Raw genomic sequence first — 22,411 nt, 5'->3', positions numbered from 1 at the left:
GTGTCTAGTTTCAAGGTAACTAATGCTCCATTTACCTGCAGTGGGATCATCCATTTGTCCTCTTTTACTGCATTAACTTTATGTTCAGCATTGTCCATTTCTGAGGGCTGCACATTTTCTGTATCCTTTTTGATATTGTCACATGACACCATTCCTACAAAAAATATCTCACTTAAATCAGTGTCCTCAATTACATTAACTCATTGCCCTTTCTTAGTTTTTACTTTTGAAAAGCATTGTTTGGCAAAGTGATTCTTTCCATTACACTTTGTGCACACTTTTCCAAACGCTGGGCATTGTCTTAACTGGTGTTTGTAACCACAGCGTTTACAATTAAAAATGTCATCCTCCGATTGCTTTTCATTTCTGTTCTGCCCACGTTTCTTCCCCTTGTAGGACACAGCACCGACAGCAGCATTATCACTCATTACAATCGCATCATTATTGATTTCACTGAAAGTCTTCGCGTGCTTTCGAGCTAGCTCACTGGCTTGGCATATTTTCACAGCATTTTCCAAATTTAATTCGGTTTCTCTCAACAGACGTTCCCTGACTTTTTTATCATGAATACCAAACACAATCTGGTCACGAATCATGGGTGCTTTGAGCTCAGAGAAATTACATGTCTGTGCTTTCAGTTTCAGATCAATTATAAAGCTATCAAAAGTCTCATTTTGCTGCTGTGTCCGAGAACGGAAGATGTATCTTTCATAGGTCTCATTCTTTTTGGGAGAGCAATGTGCATCAAATTTTTTTAGCACATCTTCTAATTTTTCTCTGTTCTCCTCTGGATTAAATACAAATGTATTAAATACCTCTATCGCCTGTGGGCCTGCAACCGTAAGCAGCAACGCTATCTTCCTTGTGTCTGGCTTCGTACCGAATCCGATGGCTGCAATGTAGAGTTCAAATTGTTGTTTAAAAGTCTGCCAATTGTAGTCGATATTTCCTGTGAGTTTCAAACGCTCTGGTGGCTTCAAATTCTCAATGTCGCTTTTCACAATTTTCAGCAGATCTTTACCAGTCCTGGCACCATCTTATGTTCATTAATTAATAGACATTCTTATTATGAACACAGCTAGCTTTTGCTAGATACTTTTATTGAGCACATGTGGACTAGGTACAGTATCTGTAGAGGCATCCATCTTGATGGCTGCCTTCTGGGTAGCCTAGTGCCCCATGGGTAATGTAGTCTTAATATACATACAGCTGGGTAGTGTAGTCTTATATACATACAGCTATATACAACTCTACACAGCTCTACGGCTCCACCTAGTGTCCACCAAAGAATGACATGTTATTGATCATTACAGGGGTTAGCAGCTAAACAGTACCTGAAAAAAGGAGGCTGCATACAGGAAAATGTGGGCACTAGTCCTTTGCCCTTCATCTGAGCCTGTATAGCAGTGCCCCAAACTTTCCTGTGTGGCTTTTCTAGTGACTGCATCTGACTGATCCTGAAGAGGATGCAACAATGTAGTTTACAGAATGTCAGATGGCTCTGGACATAGATTTCCTATAAGCACTGGGTGCAGATATGGGACAGGCTGCCATACTTCCAGATTTGCCATTTAAGTGTTAGCTGTCTTAAAGGACAGGCTGGTATTGTCAAGACAGGTCCTTATTTTTGACTATTTGAATAAAAGATGGTTTTGCTGCTTCAGTACTTGTTGGAGAATACTGCTAGTCTTTTACATTTAGTGCTGGAGGCCCTCTTATTACTGTACTCACCCCCCCACCCTCTGTGATATGATTTATTTGGAAGTGGACAAGGGGAAACAGCCACAAGCTCACTTGGCAGCTGCTGAAGAAATTCACCTGACTCTCTCCTGAGGCACTAACAGCTGTTTCCCAGCTGGAGAGCAAAAATCTTCCCTCTCCCTCACCATACAACTACTTCATCCCACCTGCAATAACACAAGGTGCATCACAGTCAGAATAACACCCTTCTCCTATTTATGCATCATCATTCTTTACACCCACACTTGTTTTCCCTGTTCCTTCGCCTACAGCTTAGCAATAAGGTGTAGTCACCTTGCCAACTCCTTCGGAGACAGATTCCATGAACATCCAGGCTCCTTCTTGGGTGCTGCTACAATTACAGCCGCACAATTTAGCTATTCACAGGGCTCGATACATTAAAATGATTAGGAATAGCAGACACCTTCAAATCTTTGCTTGTAGCTTTTAATTACAACACTCTCAATTATTCAAATGTAGCTGTCACTATTAAAATCAAGCTTCAATAAACAGTAAAAACCAAACTAATCTATTCCTGTGTTAGAAGTCAGGGGTGTTCAAAATGTATATGGTTTTGCGGATAAAACTGTGATACAGAAAAATGCTGTATTTATATGATTGTATTAGAACTAGAGACAGAAAGGGCTGGATTTTAATTCAGGGGCGGGCTGGGGTCGTGTAATCTGCATTTCGTGTTATCCACCCGAATCTAAATCGACGTGGGAGATTGATGCGATTTTAACTTGATTGGCCAATTGAGTTCCAACGTGTGAGAACCCATGGCAAATTAGTTTTTCCAGTCTGAAAGTCGCCTCCGATGATGTCATCATTGCTGCTGCATTTAAGGTCTGCAACAAGCCTTGCTTCTTCTGCAGACTGCCAACCTTTTGGCCTTTCATGCTACAGGGACCTGGAGGCAGAATGACCAGCGAGAGACCTAGGTCTGCTCCCATGTTTGATGACGTTGCCCTGCAGGCTTTAGTTGAGGGAGCAAGAGCTCATAAAGAGGTGTTCTTCCCTTCTTCAGGGAGGAAGAAGCCTCCCCAGCAGACCAAGGCTGTGTGGGTCCAGGTGGCAGAGGAGGTCAACTCATTATCAGTAATCTGCAGAACCTGGATTCAATGCAAGAAGAGATTTCATGACCATCTGCGCACTGGAAAAGTGAGTATGAATTTCCCATCACCTTCAATCTGATCCCCATTGCCTTTCTTCACCAGCACTCAGCTTTAGCAATCTCTTCCTCCACATCCCACTTGACACTGACATCCATGCACCCTCACCCATTCCCTCTCTCTCTATGGTCACATTCACCTAACTATTCGACTATGCAGCCCTCACACTCCATATCACTGTGATGCTATGAAAACAACTGACAACACACAGGGAGGGCCCTTGGTCTTGCCATCTCACTCCATCTTTGTCTCCTTCTAAGTATCTATGCTATGGAATCTCTACACTCACTCCTTCATTCTCACTCAAACTCCACTTGTCTCCCTCATGGCAGGAAAAGAGAGCTCACAATAAGCAAGAAAGAGTGAGGACAGGAGGAGGGCCATCCTCTGTAGCCCACCTCACCCCCTGGGAGGAGGCAGTCCTGGAGATGGTAGGAGTGGAGGAAGATGGGCAAGTGAGGGACAGACAGACAGGTGCATCACATCAAGCTGGTGACAGAATAGTTTTCCATCTCTCTCATTGACATTGCATGAGTTACTGATAATGATTCTGAAGCTCTAACAGTTGGACTAATGATCATCTGCAATATGCAATGTGCATGTAAACTTGGCATCATATCTCTGACTCTTTCCTTTACTCCCCCACAGGACCATCGCAAGCACCCGTCCCCACTAGCCAGGAGGAAGAGCATGAGCCTCAAGACCCCTCAGAGGAAGCTGCAACCTCTGAGGGCGCAGCGTCAGCAGAATTCAGTGCACCCAGCACCAGCGCAGACACTCACACCTCGGTGGGACCTTTGGGACACAGAGTAGTGTTGTTACCTGGTGTATCACAGCTCACAAGTGAGCATCAGCAGATTGTGGAGACAGGGACAGGAGTGGAGAGTCCTAGTCGGAGGGCGCAGGACTCTGCCAGCTCGGCTCAGCTGCATGTCGACCCTCTGCCTCTGGGTCCATCCATAAGATCAGAGGTGCTGGAACTCCAGGAAGAGATGCAGGAGTCTCTGGCAGGTTTTGTCTCCAGGGTCGCTGCGAGTGTGGAGCGAATGGAGGAGTCCATAGCGAACATCAGCAGAGCCTTTGTGGAGTCATTGGCGCATGAACGCATCACCATGGAAAGGATGGCAACCTCCATGGAGCTGATAAGTCACCAGAGTGCAGAAAACATGGTGAGTGTTCTGAATAGAATGACATCTCTGGAGGAGTGATGGTCATCTATTGAACAGAGAAACCAGACCTTCATGGAAGTCCTTCTGAGTAGGACTGCCAGTGCAGATACGGGTCCCCATGGCCCCCCTGATGTGCAGCAAGGTGCTCTCAAGCCACTTGCAAGCGCTGAGGAGGTCCTGACCCATGAGAGGGAAGTTGGTGGCAGACAGCAAGGAAGTGGGGTCTCCTCTCCAAGCGCTCATACTTCCATGCCACTGCAGAGCCCTCGGTCAGAGCCCCACCAGAGTCCACACCCAACTGAGATCGGCGTCTCAACCCCTGCACAGCTGCTGGAGCAGCAGACTGTTGCCGAGCCCTCACAGGTTCGCAACCCCAGAGGACGCCCGCCAAAGGTGTCGAGACAGGAGCAGCAGGAAAGTGAGCAAGGGGCCTCCACATCTGCTGAAGCCACAGGGGAAGCACCACGTAGGAGCACACATAAGAGGAAGATACTGCACAAATAGTCACAAGGGTAGTCACTTGGGTGAAATTTGATGTTTTCTGTGAAAAAGCCATCAGATGAATAATGTAAATAAAAAATCTGATGGCTACTGCTGTAGTTGTGGCGTGTGTTATTTCATGAATGGGACTTTCACGTTGAGGGCTTAGGATTACATGCAATTGTCAGTATGGTGGTCAAAGTGCTAGCAATCCGCTGGTCCTTGGCCAGTGTCGATGCTCAGGTAAGAAGCTGTGAAGCAAAAGTGCTTGATTGGCTAGGCTAAGCAAATCTATTGGCTAGGCTAAGCAAATCTGGCCAAGATAAGTGCGTTCCTTGCATCCCGGGCAGCAATGTTCTCATGTACTGCTGCCGCTGCTTGATGGGCCTGTGCAAGATGTTCGTTTTCGCTCTCCTCCTCCTCCTACTCATCTGAGGAGGATGTGTGAGGATCCACTTGGTCCTCAGGAATCTGCAAGCCACGACACTGTGCCATGTTGTGAAGTGCACAGCAAACCACGATGATTCTGGAGACTTTGGCTGCTGAGTACTGCAGGGCTCAGCAGCCAACCTGATCTATCCAGGCATCTGAAGCGTATCTTCAGCAAACCGATGGTCTGCTCGATTATGGATCTGGTGGACATGTGGCTGTAGTTGTAGCTCTCCTCAGCTTCGTTGGATGGGCTCCTCAACGACATCATTAGCCACGTCCTCAGGGGATAGCCCTTGTCTCCAAGTAGTCATCCGTTAAGTTGCTCTGGTGAACTGAAGAGCGGAGGTACACTAGACTGGTGCAGGATGAAGAAGTCATGGCAACTGCCAGGGTACTTGGCACAAACATGCAAAATTTCGTTCTTGTGGTCACACACCAGCTGAACGTTAAGGGAGTGGAAGCCTTGTGGTTGACAAAAACACCTGGATTGCGATGGGGTGCCTTAAGGGCCACATGTGTGCAGTCAACAATGCCCTGCACCCTTGGAAAGCCTGTCAGATTAGCTAATCCAACCGCACACGCCATGACACTTGCTTGACCCTTGGTGAAATGGATGTGATTGTGCGCGATGGCAAAGAGGGCATCGGTTACCTGCATGATGCAAGTGTGTGCGGCCGCCTGGGAGATGCCGCTGATGTCTGCTGCTGATCCCTGGAATGAGCCTGAGGCAAAAAGTTGAGTGCGGTGGTGACTTTGACGGCCACTGGTAAGGGTTGTCCACCTGGTCCTCTGGCCTGCAGGTCTTGTTGCAGCATTGCGCAGATGTCACCCACTACCTCTCGTGAAAGTCGGAGCTGCCTTTGGCACTGCTGCTCAGACATGTTGAGGTAGCTGACCCTGTGTCTGTAGACCCTGCTTGGGGGTATCTCCTGCGCCAACGGGCTTCCCTGCGCTGGCCCCTTCTGGCCTGTGCAGCTTCAGGTGGGTGAGCAGCAGCTTGGCGCTCCTGTTGCTGCTGCTGCTGCTGCTGTTGTTGCTGCTGTTGTTCCTGGTTCTGCTGGTGCCGCGGCTGGTCTTCATCCTCATCTAATGTCCAGAAGGTAAGGAAATAAATGGCTCCAATGCTTCTGGTATATGCCTCAGTTGAGGAAGCGCTCAGTGAAGGTGGCGAGAGGGGTTTCCCAGGAGGTCACACTGGAGATGGGTGTCAGGCTCCAAACTTCCACAGCTGTGGTTATGCCTTCTAAAAGTTACCCCAGACTTGAGACTACAAAGTCCTGCCACCTGCAAATGATGGCTGATCAAATCTCCTCTTTAATGGTTGAGCTGCAGCTGATAGTCAGCAATCCAATTGTGCTCCCGCCAGGTTTCACCGTCGTGTTTCAGAAAAGGCATGTTTCACGTGGGAAAAGGGTTAAAATTGCAAAGGCCTTTCAAAATGTGATAATAGAGGCAATTTAGTGCTTGTTAAGGGCCTTAACGGCCTATCCTGCCTCTTGGAGGCGGGACGGAGACGGGACCATTAGACACGAATTAATGAAAATTGCATGGAGGCGGGATGGATTCGGGGTTGGGCCCGCACACCAGTTTTTGCAATTTTAACCCCCCACATGCCTCCAATCCCGCCTCCACGGTCCAATGAAAATCCTGCCCAAAGTCTCTCAGTCTAGTCTTAGAATAATTAGATAGATGCGTAGAATCTGCCTGTGTTTTGGTTCCCTGCGGATGTTATAGCATTCTGCACTGTGACGGTCATAAATAATCTTGTTTTCAAGTTAGGATTTCAACCTTGTTTATGTTTCTCTAATTTGACCAACCAAGGCCCAAAGTTATATTTCTTCCATTACTGCTAATAACCATATTATAAGACAAATAATTTGATGCCGCATTGGGTAATGAGGTTTTAGGGGGACCTCTATAAGTTAAATGGTCTTGTTAATAACTTGGCCTCAGGCCCACCTCTAAAAAGAGAATAAAAGTAACACCCTGAGTGCTTGTCCATACAGACGGTAGAGGGGAGAGCCAAACAGAAGTTGGGCTGGTCGAATGTTCTTTTGAGAGTGATCCCACGCTCACCAACTCGAAGGCCCTAGAGAGAGAAAGAGAAAGAGAGGCCGGAAGCCAGAGAACTGTTCACACATGCCAGCCGTCTGTCCGATTGGGACCAGTACCAGCTATTTGTCATGGTCGTATGTTTTTGCTGTATAACTAGCATGTTATATTCCATCTTAAACTCTGATTAAACACAATATACCCACCATATTGGTTTGCAGTCGATCCTGATTATTTGAAAGACTAGAGATAAGCTATTAATTGGCCAAATCTCTACACCTGGCATTGGGCTTTTACTATGGAAGTATAGACTGAGGGACAGGGGTGGAGGAGGAGCTAAAAGCTTCGTTTATCTGTTTTTATTTTTTTTTATTTTGTTTTAATTCACCTGCCTGTTTATAGGGAGTACAGATAGGACTTGATGTAGGCAGCAATATTAAAAGAAATAGCAGACGTTGAAAAAAACTCTATTATTTCTAAACCAGATGAAAACTTCAGCTAACATTCAAAATATAAAGGCTGATTTTAATCTGCTCTTTATTGTCGGTGGTGCCATCTTTTGGATGAAACGTTAAACACATCTGCCCTCTCAGGTGGATGCAAAAGCTTCCAGTTCTTTTCAAAGATGAGCAGGGCAGTTCTCTGGTGTCCTGGCCAACATTTATCCCTCAACCAATGTTCCCCCAAAATCTTTCTTTTGGGTGTGCGGTCGCTTTAAGAAATCTTGCACGAAATCTCCAATAGAAAAGGCAGTAAGTGGCCTACACGGGACCTCTAGCCACGGGAATGTTGACCTCATTCATCACCTAAATCAGATTATCCAGTCATTTATTCCATTGTGTTTGTGGGACCTTGATGTGCACAAATTGGCTGCTGCATTTCCTACAGCACAACAGTGACTACACTTCAAAAGTAATTAATTGGCTGTAAAGCATTACATAAGAACAAAGGAAATAGGAGCAGGAGTTGGCCATTCGGCCCCTCGAGCCTGCTCCACCGTTCAATAAGATTATGGCTGATCGATCTTGGCCTCAACTCCACTTTTCTGCCTGTTACCCATAAACCTTGACTCCCTTGTAGTTCAAAAATCTGTCTATCTCAGCCTGAAGTCAATCGAAATCAGGGGGAAAATGCTCCATTGGCTGGAGTCATACCTAGCACAAAGGAAGATGGGTGTGGTGGTTGAAGGTCAATCATCACAACCCCAGGACATCATTGCAGGAGTTCCTCACGGCAGAGTCCTAGGCCCAACCATCTTCAGCTGCTTCATCAATGACCTTCCCTCCAACATAAGGTCAGAAATGGGGATGTTTGCTGATGACTGCAGTGTTCAGCACCATTTGCAACTCCACAGATAATGGAGCAGTCCATGCCCGCATGCAACAAGACCTGGATGACGTTTGGGCTTGGGCTGATAAGTGGTAGGTAACATTCGCACCACAGAAGTGCCAGGCAATGACTATCTCCAACAAGCGAGAGTCTAACCACCACCCCTTGACATTCAATGGCATTACTATCGCCGAACCCCCCACTATCAACATCCTGGGGGTCACCATTAACCAGAAACTTAACTGGACCAGCCACATAAATACTGTGGCAACAAGAGCAGGTCAGAGGCTAGGTATTCTGCGGTGAGTGTCTCACCTCCTGACTCCCCAAAGCTCTTCCACCATCTACAAGGCACAAGTCAGGAGTGTGATAGATTACTCTCCACTTGCTTGGATGAGTGCAGCTCCAACAACACTCAAGAAGCTCGACACCATCCAGGACAAAGCAGCCCGCTTGATTGGCACCCCATCCACCATCTGGCAGAAAGGGAACGGGAGTACTAAGCGCAGGCAGGTAGTGCAGCGATCCCCTGTGGACATCCCCCTCTCAAACAGATACACCACTTTGAGTACTGTTGGGGGGGTTGGCTTATCAGAGGAAGGCAGCAGCAGCCAACTTCCTGGCACCAGGGGTGGTTCAGCTGCACAGGACGGGAGGAAAAAGATGGGTAGAGCTATAGTAATAGGGGATTCTATTGTAAGGGGAATAGATAGGCGTTTCTGCGGCCGCAAACGAGACTCCAGGATGGTGTGTTGCCTCCCTGGTGCAAGGGTCAAGGACGTCTCAGAGCGGCTGCAGAACATTTTGGAAGGGGAGGGTGAACAGGCAGTTGTCGTGGTGCATATAGGTACCAACGATATAGGTAAGAAATGGGATGAGGTCCTAAAAGCTGAATATAGGGAGTTAGGAGGTAAATTTAAAAATAGGACCTCAAAGGTAGTAATCTCAGGATTGCTACCAGTGCCACGTGCTAGTCAGAGTAGAAATAGAAGGATATTTCAGATGAATACGTGGCTAGAGGAATGGTGTGAGGGGGAGGGATTCAAATTCCTGGGACATTGGAACCGGTTCTGGGGGAGGTGTGACCAGTTCAAACCGGACGGTTTGCACCTGGGCAGGGCCGGGACCGATGTCTTAGGGGGAGTGTTTGCTAGTGCTCTGGGGGAGGGTTTAAACAAAAATGGCAGGGGGTTGGGAACCTGAGCAGGGGGACAGAGAAAAGGGAAACAAGGATAAAAGAAAAAGATAGGAAGGAGAAAAACAAAAGTGGCAGTCAGAGAAATCAACGGTTTAAATCAAACATGGCCACAGTAAATAATAATTCTAATAGGTCTAAGAGCGTTAAAAAAACAAGCCTGAAGGCTTTGTGTATTAATGCGAGGAGCATTCGTAATAAGGTGGATGAATTAGCTGCGCAAATAGAGGTAAACAATTAGGATATGACTGGGATTACGGAAACATGGCTCCAGGTTGGCCAAGGCTGAGAACTTAACATCCAGGGGTATTCAATATTCAGGAAAGATAGGCAAAAAGGAAAGGGAGGTGGGGTAGCATTGCTGGTTAAAGAAGGGATTAACACAATTTAAGGAAGGATATTAGCTCTGATGATGTGGAATCTGTATGGGTAGAACTGAGAAATACCAAGGGGCAGAAAACGTTAGTGGGAGTGGTATATAGACCTCCAAACAGTAATGCGGAGGTTGGGGATGGCATTAAAAGGGAAATTAGAGAAGCGTGCAATAAGGGCACAGCAGTCATCATAGGTGACTTTAATCTACATATAAATTGGGCTAACCAAATTAGTAACAATATTGTGGAGGAGGAATTCCTGGAGTGTTTACGGGATGGGTTCCTGGACCAATATGTTGAGGAACCAACCAGAGATCAGGCCATCTTAGACTGGATATTATGTAATGAGAAAGGATTAATTAACAATCTTGTTGTACGAGGCTCCTTGGGTCGGAGCAATCGTAATATGATAGAATTCTTCATTAAGATGCAGAATGAAGTTATTGACTCAGAGACTAGGGTCCTGAATTTAAATAAAGGAAACTATGATGGTCTGAGGCACGAGTTGGGTAGGATTGATTGGGGAATGTCACTCAAAGGGTTGACGGTGGACAGGCAATGGCAAACATTCAAAGACCGCATGGATGAACTACAGAATTTGTTCATCCCAGTTTGGCATAAAAATAAAACAAAAAAGGTGACTCAACCGTGGCTAACAAGGGAAATTAGGGATAGCATAAGATCCAAGGAGAGGACATATAAATTGGCCAGAAAAAGCAGTAAACCTGAGGATTGGGAGCAGTTTAGGATTCAACAAAGGAGGACAAAGGGATTAATTAAGGGGGGGAAAATAGAGTATGAGAGTAAGCTTTCAGGGAACATAAAAACTGACTGTAAAAGCTTTTATAGATATGTGAAGAGAAAAAGATTGGTGAAGTCAAGCGTAGGTCCCTTGCAGTCAGAATCAGGGGAATTTATAATGGGGAACAAAGAAATGGCAGACCAATTAAATACATATTTTGGTTCTGTCTTCACAAAGGAGGACACAAATAACCTCCCAGAGATGTCGGGGAACATAGGGTCTGATGAAAGGGAGGAACTGAAAGAAATCAGTATTTGTAGGGAAATGGTGTTAAGGAAATTGATGGGATTGAAGGCCGATAAATCCCCAGGGCCTGATAATCTACATCCTAGGGTACTTAAGGAAGTGGCCCTAGAAATAGTAAATGCATTGCTGATCATCTTCCAACATTCGATGGAATCTGGAAAATGGGGAATTACAGACCGGTAAGCCTGACATCAGTAGTGGGGAAAATGCTAGAGTCCATCATAAAAGATGTAATAGCAGAGCACTTGGAAAACAGTGACAGGATCGGACAAAGTCAACATGGATTTACAAAGGGTAAATCGTGCTTGACTAATCTACTGGAATTTTTTGAGGATGTAACTGGTAAAATAGATAAGGGAGAACCAGTGAATGTTGTGTATTTGGACTTTCAGAAGGCTTTCGATAAGGTCCTGCAGAAGAGATTAGCGTGTAAACTTAAGGCACATGGGATTGGGGGCAAGGTACTGATTTGATAGAGAATTGGTTGGCAGACAGAAAGCAAAGAGTTGGAATAAATGGGTCTTTTTCCGAGTGGCAGGCAGTGACTAGTGGGGTACCGCAGGGATCGGTCCTTGAACACCAACTATTCACAATATATATTAATGATCTAGACAAGGGAACTAGTTACAGTTTGCCAAGCTGAAAATGACCCATTTATCCCGACTCTCTGTTTTATGTTAGTTAGCCAATCCTCTATCCATGCTAATATATTACTCCCAACACCATGAGCTGTTATCTTGGCAGTAACTTTTTATGTGACACCTTATCGAATGCCTTCTGGAAATCCAAATATACTATATTTACTGGTTCCCCTTTATCCACCCTGTTCATTACATCCTCAAAGAACTCTAATAAATTTGTCAAACACGGTTTCCCTTTCATAAAACCATGTTGACTCTGCTAGATTGTATTATGATTTTCTAAATGTCCTGCTTCATCCCTTTGTAATTGCCTTTATTTAAATTTAAGACATTAGATTCAGACCCAAGTTTCTCACCCACAAACTGAATGTGAAATTCTTTCAAGTTATGATCACTCTGCCCTAGAGGATCCTTTATTATGAGATCATTAATTAATCCTGTCTCATTACACATTACCAGATCTAAAATAGCCTGTTCCCTGCATTATGGGACATCCTGAGATCATGAAAGTAGCTATACAAATGCAAGACTCTTTTTCCTTTTCAAATGGCTGGCACTGGCTGAAAAATATATTTCTCACACAGAAGGTTGCAGTGGAAGAACTCAGCAGTTGGCACGGGCTCGACGGGCCAAATGGCCTTCTTCCGTACTGTAACCATTCTATGATTCGATAATATTGGTTCATAGAAACATAGAAGATAGGAGCAGGAGTAGGCCATTCGGCCCCTCGAGCCTGCTCCACCATTCAATGAGATCATGGCTGATCATCCAAATTCAGTACCCTGTCCCTGCCTTCTCTCCATATCCCTTGATCCCATTAGTCTTGAGAAATATATCGAACTCCTTCTTGAATATATTTAATGAATTGACCTCCAATGCCTTCTGTGGTAGAGAATTCCACAGGTTCACCACTCTCTGGGTGAAGAAATTCCTCCTCATCTCTGTCGTAATTGGCTTACCCCTTATCCTTAGACTGTGACCCCTGGTGCTCGACTCCCCGGCCATCGTGAACATCCTTCCTGCATCTAGTCTGTCTAGTCCTGCTAGAATTTTATAAGTTTCAATGAGATCCCCTCTCATTCTTCTAAACTTCAGCAACTATAAGCCCAATCGACCCAATCTCTCCTCATATGTCATTCCTGCCATCCCAGGTATCAGCCTGGTGAATCTTCGCTGCACTCCCTCCATGGCAAGAACATCCTTCCTCAGTATAAGGTGACCAAAACTGCACACAATACTCAAGATGTGGTCTCACCAAGGCCCTGTACAACTGCAGCAAGACATCCTTGTTCCTGTACTTGCACCCTCTCACTACGAAGGCCAACATACCATTTGCCTTCTTAACCGTCTGCTGCACCCGCATGCTTACCTTCAGCGACTGGTGCACAAGGACACCCAGGTCTCATTGCACTTCCCCTTCTCCCAATCTATTGCCACTCAGATAATAATCTGCCTTCCTGTTTTTGACACCAAAGTGGATAAACTCGCATTTATCCACATTATATTGCATCTGCCATGCTTCTGCCCAATCACCCAACCTGACCAAATCATACTGGAGTTTCTCGGCATACTCCTCACAGCACACACGCCCACCCAGCTTTGTGTCGTCTGCAAACTTGGAGATATTACATCCAGTTCCCTCGTCTAGTTCATTAATATATATTGACAATAGCTGTGGTCCTAGGACCGATCCCTGCGGTACCCTACTAATCACTGCCTGCCACTCGGAAAAAGACCCGTTTATTCCAACTCTTTACATTCTGTCTGCCAACCAGTTCTCTATCCAAGTCAATACCCTGCCCCCAATCCCATGTGCCTTAACTTTACACGCTAATCTCTTATGCAGGACCTTATCGAAAACCTTCTGAAAGTCCAAATACACCACATCCACTGGTTCCTCCTTATTTATTTTACCAGCTACATCCTCAAAAAATTCCAGTAGATTAGTCAAGCACGATTTACCTTTTTGTAAATCCATGTTGACTTTGTCCGATCCTGTCACTATTTTCCAAGTGCTCTGCTATTACATCTTTTATAATGGACTCTAGCATTTTCCCCACTACCGATGTCAGGCTTACCGGTCTATAATTCCCGGTTTTCTCTCTACCACCTTTTTTGAATAGTGGGGTAACATTAGCTACCCTCCAATCCATGGGTACTGTTCCAGAGTCTGTTGAATTTTGGAAGATGACCAGCAATGCATCTACTATTTCTAGGGCCACTTCCTTAAGTACCCTAGGATGTAGATTAACAGGCCCTGGAGATTTATTGGCCTTCAATCCTGTCAATTTCCCTAACACCATTTCCCTACAAATACTGATTTCTTTCAGTTCCTCCCTCTCATTAGACACTATGTTCCCCGACATCTCTGGGAGGTTATTTGTGTCCTCCTTTGTGAAGACAGAACCAAAGTATGTATTTAATTGGTCCGCCATTTCTTTGTTCCCCATTATAAATTCCCCTGATTCTGACTACAAGGGACCTACACTCGACTTCACCAATCTTTTTCTCTTCACATATCTATAAAAGCTTTTACACTCAGTTTTTATGTTCCCTGAAAACTTACTCTCATACTCTATTTTCCCCTTCTTAATTAATCCCTTTGTCCTCCTTTGTTGAATCCTAAACTGATCCCAATCCTCAGGTTTACTGCTTTTTCTGGCCAATTTATATGTCCTCTCCTTGGATCTTATGCTATCCCTAATTTCTGTTGTTAGCCACGGTTGAGTCACCTTTTTTGTTTTATTTTTATGCCAAGCTGGGATGAACAAATTCTGTAGTTCATCCATGCGATCTTTGAATGTTTGCCATTGCCTATCCACCGTCAACCCTTTGAGTGACAATCCCCAATCAATCCTACCCTTCCTTGCAGAAATGTCTCCCCAAAATATTGAAATTTCCTCAGTTGGTTCAGTTGGTAATTAATTACCTGGGAGCTGAGTCATATAAGCGAGGAGGCTCCTGGTTTCAATCTTTGGTTCGCGCTGAGTTAGCTGATCTCAGCCAGGCTGAGATAGGAGCATCACCATTAATCTCAGCATCCAGCTAGGAAAGGAAACACCAGACAGGGTTCCCATTCCTGATCAGCATACAGTGACCCCTGCTGGAAGATGTTAATGTGTGAACACTGCATGAGGCTTTTCTGTGATGCGCCCATAATCAAATATCCTGCTGATAGTCACGACCTGACTTAAACATAAAAATGGCTTGTTTAGCTGAGATGCTGGAGGGCTGCTAGCGCCAATGAAAGCACAAAGGGACTAGAGAAGCTGGATTTTCCCCCTTAGAGCATAGAAGGTTAAGGGAAGATTTAATAAAGGTATTCAAAATTATATGGGCCTAGAAATTCGAGTAGGCCAGAAACCTGCTGGTGCCACTGCGGGCTGAAGTTAACTGCCGCCCGCAATAAGAGTGCAGGCAGCACCGGTATTTTGGTGCTGCCTGTTGATTTACATTAGCGCAGCGCAAAACCTGAAGTGTAACACACTGTTTTGGGAGGTAGTCTCAGCAGGAGGCCCAATGTAGTGTGGCTGTAGCGTCCTTGGAGCTAGGCAGAGTTCACTTAAAGCTAGCCTGTCATTTTAGAAAGTAGTGTCAATCCCTTAAAGGGGAACTGCCTTCTAAAATGAAAAAAATTAAAATAATTTAAAAATAGGCAGTCTTTAGCCCTTAGAGCTCCAGTGCCTTCTTCAATAAAAATAAACATTAAAAATAATCCTGAAATAGCAGTCTTCAGCTCTTAAAGCTGAATTGTCTTCCGCACGTAAAAAAATGGTGAAAGTGCTTCAGCACTAACACAAATGGCTCAGCAAGCCAGGGAAGGGGCACCCAGGGTCTCGCACACAGCACTCCCGCTTTGTGCAGGGGGTCAACACTGCAAGACAGGTCCTCTACCCACAGGGGGCCAGGAGGCTCTCCAGAAACAGAGAGTTACACTTCAAATTTTGCGCGGCGCTAATGTAAATCAACAGGAAGCACCAAAACACCGGTGCTGCCTGCACTGTTATTGCGGGTGGTCGTTAACTTCAGCCCGCAGTGGCACCAGGTTTCTGGCCTACTTGAATTTCTAGGCCCATATAATTTTGAATACCTTTATTAAATCTTCCCTTAACCTTCTATGCTCTAAGGGGAAAAATCCAGCTTCTCTAGTCTCCTTGTGCTTTCATTAGTGCTAGCAGCCCTCCAGCATCTCAGTTAAACTAGCAATTTTTATGTTTAAGTCAGGTCGTGACTAGCAGCAGGATATTTGATAGCGGCAGCAGCGCGAGCGGCAGACCTGCTAGCGAGCAGTGGCTGTGGGAGAAAATAAAGGTTGGTGATTTTCAGGCCCAGTCAAGCAGCAGGAGCAGCGGGAGCAGCAGCAGAATTCGAGAGTCACAGTACAGAAAGTGATTGGTGAGTCGTGGGTGAGTGGGTGAGTGCTTTTTTTTCTTCAATTTTATGTTATTTCTTTTAAGGTAGTTCATAGTTAAAGTAGTTCAGGAGAGTGAGAATCTGAGAGTTTAAATTTCAGGTAAGAGGTTTTTAATTAAAAGTATGGCAGGGGACCTCAGTCCCGTGCGTTGCATGGCCTGCAGCATGTGGGAATTCCTAGATGCTTCTTGCAGTCAGGATGACCACATGTGCAGTAAGTGCCAACGGTTTGGCCAACTTGAGGTCCGGTTTTTGGAGCTCGAGCATCAGCTGGAGGCACTGCGGTGTATCCGCGAGGCTGAGAGTTACGAGGATAGCACATTTTTAGACGTGGTCACCCCGCAGCTTAAGAAAGTGCAGTCAGAGAGGAAATGGGAGACTGTGGGAATGTCTAGTTCCTATCAAAAGACTGAGGTCCACTCAGGCGATCAAATAAACGAGGTTTAATGAAAACTAACAGAGTTTCACGGATAATTACAGGAGAATATCGAATATAGGTCTAGTCAGTTTGGAGGCTCCACGAGGACTGCTTGGGCGGTCCTGTGGCTGACGTCATAACGTCATCACGTTTTTTCCGCCGGTGGGGGATCACGTGATGAATGGCGTGACGTCATCGCGTTTACCCGCGCTATTAAAGTGATCATGCTCTGTACATGTAAACAGTGAAAACAAAGATACAGACTCAGGATGTAGCTAACATATTATTAAAGGGAATTATATACAATTGATCGGAGTCCCTTAGTGGCACCGTCACATGCACCCCCCACAGAATTGTCTTTAACAGCAAAAGTAAAATGGCGAGGAGGCCTGACAAGCCTGTCAGATCGACTTCTGTAGCCTTGAAGTGGAAGCTGATGGACGGCGGGCGAGCTGGTGGGCAGTTGCGTTTGATCTGGCATGGCGCCTGTGGGCGGTCGGCCACGTTTCGGCAGTTGTGCGATCTCGACTGGGTGGTCAAGGTCCAAGTGTGCCGGCTTCAACCGGTCAACCGAAATGTGGTCCGGTTTACCTCCGATATCGACCGAAAAAGTTTTGTCTCCCGGCTCTAGCACGCGGAAAGGACCAGTGTAAGGGGGTTTGAGCAGATCCCGATGAGCGTCGTGGTGGATAAACACATAGTCGGTGTTCTTCAGCTCAGCTGGGATGTGGGAGCTCTGCAAGCCGTGATGCGATGTAGGCACTGGAGCGAAACTTCTGGCTGCCTCCTGGTGGCTGATGAGCTGCTGGGATGCGAACCATGGCTCTGTTGGAGTCGGGAGGAATTCCCCTGGTACACGTAGCGGCTGGCCATATACGAGCTCCGCCGAGGACGATTGAAGATCTTCTTTAGGTGCCGTATGAAGACCCAAAAGGACCCATGGAAGCCTGTCCACCCAGCCCGCGCCTTGAAGGCTGGCTCGCAGTGCGGCTTTGAGCGACCTGTGGAGTCGTTCGCACAGGCCGTTCACCTGTGGATGGTAGGCAGTGGTCCGATGTAGCTTGACGCCGAGCCCCTGAGCCACAGCGTTCCAGAGCTCAGAAGAAAACTGCGGCCCACGATCAGATGAGATGTCCGCCGGTACCCCGAAACGGGCGACCCAAGCGGAGATGAATGCCCTGGTGACGTCTGCGGAAGTGGTGGATGACAAAGGAACCGCCTCAGGCCATCTAGTGGTGCGGTCCACCATTGTAAGAAGATGAGTAAACCCGTGCGAAGGCGGAAGTGGCCCCACCGGGTCCACATGCACATGATCAAACCTACGTTCCGGAACAGCGAAAGTGGCCAATGGAGCCTTGACGTGACGCTGCACCTTTGCCTTTTGGCAGACCATGCAGGTGTTGGCCTAGTCGCGGACATCCATGTGCATGCCCCGCCACACGAATTTGGACGACATCAGCCGTTGCGAGGCCTTCATGCCAGGGTGCGACAACCCGTGTATGGCGTCAAAAACTTTTCGGCGCCAGGCGACTGGCACGATAGAGCGAGGATCCCCTACAGAGACGTCGCAGAGTAGCGTAGTGCCCGCGACATGGAATTTGACGTCGGCCGCTTGGAGGCTAGAGGGGTCGGTTCTGTAAGATTGTACTTCCGGATCCGAGGCTTGATCCGCAGCCATGAGGGCATAGTCGGTGCCGAGCTGGACTGCATGAACGGTCGCACGGGAGAGGCAATCCGCCACCAGGTTGTCTTTACCGGACACATGCTGAATGTCAGTGGTGAATTCTGAGATAAACGCCAACTGACGTTGTTGCCGAGCTGACCGCGGTTCGGCGGTCTTGGCCATAGCGAACGCTAGTGGCTTATGGTCCACAAAAGCCGTGAACGGACGGCCCTCTAGCAAGAACTGGAAATGGTGGATGGCCAGAAAAAAGGCCAGCAACTCCCGGTCGAATGTGCTGTACTTCCGTTCGGTTTGCCGTAATTGACGGCTGAAAAACGCCAGCGGTTGCCACGTCCCATTCACCCACTGTTCCTGCACTGCGCCGATGGCATAGTCTGACGCGTCGGTGGTAAGGGCGATGGTGGCACCTGGCAGTGGGTGCGCCAGCATGGTTGCGTTGGCTAAGGCGCCTTTTGTGTCGACGAACGCTCGGTCCATGTCGACCGTCCAGCTAATCGGATCCTTGTCGGACTTGCCCTTGAGGGCCTCGTACAGGGGCTGCATGAGCAGAGCTGCATTAGGGATGAACCGGTGATAAAAATTTACCATCCCGAGGAAGTCCTGCAGGGCCTTGACAGTCTGCGGGCGCGAGAAAGAAGTAACTGCCTCCACCTTCATTTGCAGGGGAATTGCGCCGTCCGATGTGATGCGATGGCCTAAGAAATCAATCTGCTGCAGGTTGAACTGGCACTTAGCCGGGTTGATGATCAAACCGTGTTGACTGAGGTGTCTAAAGAGGGTGCGTAAATGGCAGATGTGCTCCTCTTTATTAAGGCTGGTGATGAGGATGTCGTTGAGGTAGATGAATAGAAACTTGAGGTCCCGAAGCACGGAGTCCATCAAGCGCTGGAAAGCCTGTGCAGCGTTCTTCAATCCAAACGGCATCCGCAGAAATTCAAACAGGCCGAATGGGGTGATGAGTGCAGTTTTTGGGACATCTTGCGGGTGCACAGGGACCTGGTGGTAGCCACGGACAAGGTCGACTTTTGAAAAAATTGTATTTCCCGCCAAATGGGCAGAGAAATCCTGAATATGAGGGATCGGGTACCGATCAGGAGTAGTGGCGTCATTCAGGCGTCGGTAGTCGCCGCAAGGCTGCCATCCACCGCCAGGTTTCGGAACAATGTGGAGAGGCGAAGACCAGGGACTATTCGACTGGCGAATAATCCCTAGCCGCTCCATCGTGTCGAACTCCGCTTTCGCAGCCGCGAGCTTGCCAGGTTCGAGGCGCCGGGCCCGTGCGTAGACCGGGGAGCCAGTAGTGGTGATGTGATGTTTGACACCATGTTTCGTGGCCATTGAAGAGAAAGTGGGTCTGGTGATGTCTGGGAAATCTCAGAGGAGGCGAGTGAAGTCATCCGGAGGTGGGAACGCACAGGAGGCAGTGCGCGACACGGCGTTACCGCGGTGGCACGGGATGGAGTGAAAAGTGGCCGCATTGATCAACCGGCGGTGCCTTACATCCACCAGGAGGCCGTTGGTGCACAAAAAATCCACCCCGAGGATGGCTTGAGAGACTTTGGCCATGATGAAATCCCAGTAAAACCGCTTGCCGCCGAAGCACACCTGGACCCACCGTCTTCTGAAGGTCCGAATGGCCCCGCCATTAGCTGCCTCGAGGGAGAGACCATGCCCCCCGGCTTGTATATCAAGATTTGACACGGGTAGGATGCTACACTGCGCCCTGGTGTTGCAGAGGAAACGTCGACCAGATAGGGAGTCGGTGATGAAGAGCAGTTTACCCGAATTACCGATTACCATCGCAGCCGCGGGGCGCTCGTTATAACCGGTCCTCTTTCGACAGGGTTGCTGTTGTTCTTTATTTGAGCGAAAAGCTGCAGGGAGGGCGGCAGCATCTTGCTTTCGCGCCAAAATGGGCGTGGTAGGAGCACAACCCCGCAGGTTGAGGGGCTGGAGCAGCATCTGTGGGGGATGGGCGCCTCGTGGCAGCGCAGTACTGCTGTGTCACCGCGAAAATCTTGTCCGCTTTGGCAGCCAGCTCTGCACAGTCTGTGACTTCCGACCTGGCTAGGGCAGCCTGAATTTGCTCCGGTAGCTGGCTGAGGAATAGTTCCCTGAAGAGGAAGCATTCTGGTTCGGAGCCCAGGAGCGTGAGCATTTGGCTCATAAGCTCGGACAGCTTGGAATCCCCGAGGCCGGGCATATTGAGCAGCCGGCGGGCGCGCTCCGACTTCGTGAGCCCGAAGACCTGTAACAACCGCGCCTTTATCGTTTCATACTTGCGATCTTCTGGTGGATTACCAAGCAGGCTGACGATCCGCGAGGCTGTGGCGCTGTCGAGGGCGGAGACCACGTAATAGTAACGGGTCTGATCTGCAACGATGTTCCTGATTGCGAATTGGGCTTCAGCCTGGATGAACCAAGCGGCTGGCTGTTGCTCCCAGAACTGTGGTAGCTTCAAAGCAATGGCGTTCGTTTCCATGTTCAGTAACTTCTGCGAAAACCGTTCGCAAAAGTCGGGGTCACCAATGTAGGAATGTCTAGTTCCTATCAAAAGACTGAGGTCTACTCAGGCGATCAAATAAACGAGGTTTAATGAAAACTAACAGAGTTTAACGGATAATTACAGGAGAACATCGAATATAGGTCTAGTCAGTTCGGAGGCTCCACGAGGACTGCTTGGATGGTCCCGTGGCTGACGTCATGATGTCATCACGTTTGTCCCTCTGGTGGGGGATCACGTGATGAACGGCGTGACGTCATCGCGTTTACCCGCGCTATTAAAGTGATCGCGCTCTGTACATGTAAACAGTGAAAACAAAGATACAGACTCAGGCTGTAGCTAACATATTATTAAAGGGAATTATATACAATTGATCGGAGTCCCTTAGTGGCTCTGCCACATGACCACCAATCAGAAGAAGGGGGGCAGGCAGGTAGCCAGGAAAGCCCCAGAGTGCATCTCACTCAACAACCGTTTTTCTGTGTTGGAAAACGGTGAAAGTGATGGTTCCTCTGGGGAGTGCAGCCAGAGCCAAGTTCATGGCACTGTGGGTGGCTCAGCTGCACAAGGGGGGAGGAGTAAGAGTAGAAGGGCAATAGTGGTAGGAGACTCAATAGTGAGGGGTGCAGACAGGCGTTTCTGCGGCTGCAGTCATGACTCCAGGGTGGTATGTTGCCTCCCTGGTGCCAGGGTCAAGGATGTCACTGAACAGCTGCAGGGCATTCTGAAGGGGGAGGGTGAACAGTCAGAGGTTGTGGTTTACATTGGTACCAATGACATAGGTAGAAAGGGGGATGAGGTCCTGTAACAAGAATTTAGGGAGCTAGGTACAGATTAAAAAGCAGGACCTCAAAGTTTGTAATCTCTGGATTACTCCTGGTACCACATGCTAGTGAGTATAGGAATAGGAGGATAGAGCAGATGAATGCGTGGCTAAAGAGTTGGTGCAGGAGGGAGGGCTTTAGTTTCCTGGATCACTGGGTCTGTTTCTGGGGAAGGTGGAACCTGCACAAGTCAGACGGGTTGCACCTGAACCGGAACGGGACCAACATCCTGGCGGGGTGGTTTGCTAGTGCTGTTGCGGGGGTGGGGCGTTAAACTAACTTGGCAGGGGGATGGGATACGGAGTGGAACTATAGTAGGGGGTGATGCACAGCCAAATTTAGAGGAAAAAACATGTCAGTCTGGAAGGCAGTGCAAATATTTAACGGCACAAGGGATTTTTGCAAGGCTGAATGGCATTTATTTTAATGCAAGGAGTCTTACAGGTAAGGCAGATGAATTGAAGGTATTGATGAACACATGGGAGCATGGTATTGTTGCTATCACAGAGACATGGTTGAGGGAGGGGCAGGACTGGCAGCTCAATATTCCGAGGTATAGAATCTTCAGGTGAGACAGAGGGGGGTGTAAAAGAGGAGAGGTGTCGCAATATTAATCAAGGAGTCAATTACTGCAGTAAGGAGGGATGATATCTTAGCAGGTTCCTCAAATGAGGCCATATGGTTAGAACTTTAAAACAAAAAGAGGGCAAGCACTTTGCTGGGAGTGTACTAGAGGTCCCCAGACAGTCAGGGGGAGATAGAGGAACAGATATGTAGGCAAATCTCAGAGAAGTGTAAAAATAATACGGTAATAACAGTAGGGGATTTCAACAATATTAACTGGGATAGTCAGAGTGTGAAAGCCTTAGAGGGTGCAGAATTCTTAAAGTGCATCCAGGAGAGCTTTTTGAGCCAGCATGTAGAAAGTCCAACAAGA

The sequence above is a fragment of the Somniosus microcephalus genome, chromosome 5, assembly GCF_052327205.1.
Source record: "Somniosus microcephalus isolate GS21.2 chromosome 5, FLI_Smic_1.0, whole genome shotgun sequence".
NCBI lineage: Eukaryota > Metazoa > Chordata > Chondrichthyes > Squaliformes > Somniosidae > Somniosus > Somniosus microcephalus.
Note: the sequence above shows the minus strand (reverse complement) of the source record.